General features: G+C 37.5%; 1 protein-coding gene across 1 annotated transcript in view; it reads left to right on the top strand.

Moving 5' to 3' along the window:
- Positions 1 to 2500, top strand: part of LOC122263107 (neuronal acetylcholine receptor subunit alpha-7) — a gene marked incomplete in the record, with an annotated part of 584877 nt that overhangs the window by 19996 nt on the left and 562381 nt on the right.

Below are 2500 nucleotides of genomic sequence, written 5' to 3'. Positions count from 1 at the left end.
CCTTTTGTTGTTAGTTAACTTTTCCGTTATGTCTTCTTTACCCCATTGTTGATGTTTTTCCTCCGTTCGTTAATGCTTTACCGTTGTTACTTAGTATTTTGTACTTGTTTATCTTGTTTTACTTCTATGTACTCGAACCCTGTGGGGAAGCATCTGTAGCTAGTAAAACAATGATAATAAGAATAATGAAAATTGCCTTCATTATCTTTTCTTCTTCCTTCTCCTCTTCCACCGAGGCAATTATATCGAAGTGATCAATCATGTTAGGAGCAGGAGGGAAAAAAGTCCCTGTGTCATCTTACTTTTTTCCCCTAAGACTAATTACTCACTCAACTTGGGATAAATATTTTGAGTTTCAATATGCGAGTCTCCTCAACCCGTGTGCTCTATCCCGTATTAGTTGGTGTAAATGAAGTTTTTTTTTGCTTTGATTATTGTCATTGGTTTTGATATGAATTTTCCCCTTTTTTCAGAAATTAAATATTCATGATGATGAGGGTAATTAATGATCGTAATGAGGATGCTGTTAATTATCAGTAACTTCATTATTGTGATTATGATCGATGTTGTTATAATGATGTCGACAGTAGGAGTGATAATGATGATTATATTAATAGTATTAGTAGTCATCATCATTATAATGGCAATAGTGACAATGACAATATTAATAATACCGGAAATAATGAAGTCGAAAATGGTGTTAGAATCTTAATGATGATGATAAAAAGTAAATGATAATTTCAATTATAATAGCCGCAATCTCTGTCATCACCTTTATCAAAACGAAACTAAAAAAAAAAAAAAAATAGGAAAAAGGGAAAAGGAAAACAAGGAAAGAGAATGGAACGAAAAGACACAACACTAAAACAGAATAAAAATGGGAACTAATCAGTAGGGAGCAAAAGCAGCGAATTAGAGAGAGAGTCAAAGAAGACGCCATGTGCATGTGACAGTCTACATAAACATGAGAGCTGCAACAACTTTTTTTCCCGAAAATGGCGAAACTCTTGTGCTTTTTGGAGGCTATTTAGACACGTAGCCTCGCTTGTCGCTACTCCTTTCCGCCGGGAAGTTAATACTAATGGAAGACTACGGGGCTACGGTAATTTCGATGGCGGAATTAGTGTTTGGGAATTTGTGCTTGAGAATATGCACGCATATTTGTACTCAACGTGCACACTAGGACATACACAAACACAGACTCTCTCTCTCTCTCTCACACACACACATAATAATACGCAGATACTCATACAAAAGCACATATCAATATACAAAAAAAGAAAAATCGCAACAACAAAAGTGTGACGATACGAATGCACGCAAACAAACAAACAAATACAATTGAGACCAGCGCTTCAGTCCTTACCACGATGATCCTCCTACCAACAAGAATAACAAATAAGATACTTAGACAAACAATTAACAAAATAAAAAACAAACACATAAAAAAAAGCGAAAAGGGACCTACGGAAAGCCAGAGTTTGTTGTGTAAGCTCGACGGCCATCGATAAATGCCGGAAGAACTCTCCTGCAGGAATTGCAAAAGGATTGATTGCGCTGCGTTATCTTTTTTCTTTTTTATCGCTTTGATATCCTTTTTTCGTACACACGCACTCGCACATACACACAAACACACACGCACACACCTCCCTTTTTCTTCAATATCAATAATTCTCTCTCTCTCTCTCTCTTTCCAGACAGATAGAGAGTGAGTAAAAAGGATATATAGATAGAGAGAGAAAGAGTGAGAGAGAGAGAAATAGAGAGAGTGAGTAAGGCAGAGAGAAAGTGAGAAAAAGATAGATAGATATAGAGAGAGAGCGAGAGCGAGAGAGAGAGAGAGAGAGAGAGAGAGAGAGAGAGAGAGAGAGAGAGAGAGAGAGAGAGAGAGAGAGAGAGAGAGAGAGAGAGAGAGAGAAAGAGTGAGAGAGAGAGAAATAGAGAGGGTGAGCGAGAGAGAGAGAGAGAGAGAGAGAGAGAAAGAGAGAGAGAGAGAGAGAGAAAGAGAGAGAGAGAGATTCCCATCGGATTGCACGAGAATCTAATTGTCGAGCAGGTTGTTTCCTCGCGGCGCCTGCGTGACGGTCCGCCATTTTGTTTTCGCCTTTTTTCCTCTCGTTGTTTTCTTCGCTTTATGTAATCTCCTTTTATCCTGCCTTTAACTGGTGTTCCGTCCGTTCTATTGTTTCTTCTTCTTTCTCTGTATCTTGTTTTGGTGGTTTGGGTTCTATTCATCCTTCTTTACTTTTAATTTCCTTTTTTTTTTGTCACTATTCTTCGGGTACTTTTGTCTTGAGATATGGATTTACGGAACGCAATTCCGTTTTCTGTTGGGAGTGCCTTTTCTTTAACTTTTTTTTTTTTTTTTTTGCGATATTCTCCTCGTACTTTGCTTTTACTCTAATCCCCATTTAGATGCATCTATTCTCATCCCAATCCGTCTCCTTATTAAGCAAACTTTCATGTTCTCGGAATTTGGAAACATTAGGTTAACTAATTA

Source organism: Penaeus japonicus, unplaced genomic scaffold (assembly GCF_977035675.1).
Source record: "Penaeus japonicus unplaced genomic scaffold, GWHDUDI00000001_assembly GWHDUDI00000017, whole genome shotgun sequence".
Classification (NCBI taxonomy): Eukaryota; Metazoa; Arthropoda; class Malacostraca; order Decapoda; family Penaeidae; genus Penaeus; species Penaeus japonicus.
Note: the sequence above shows the minus strand (reverse complement) of the source record. Positions and strands in the feature narration are given on the sequence as shown.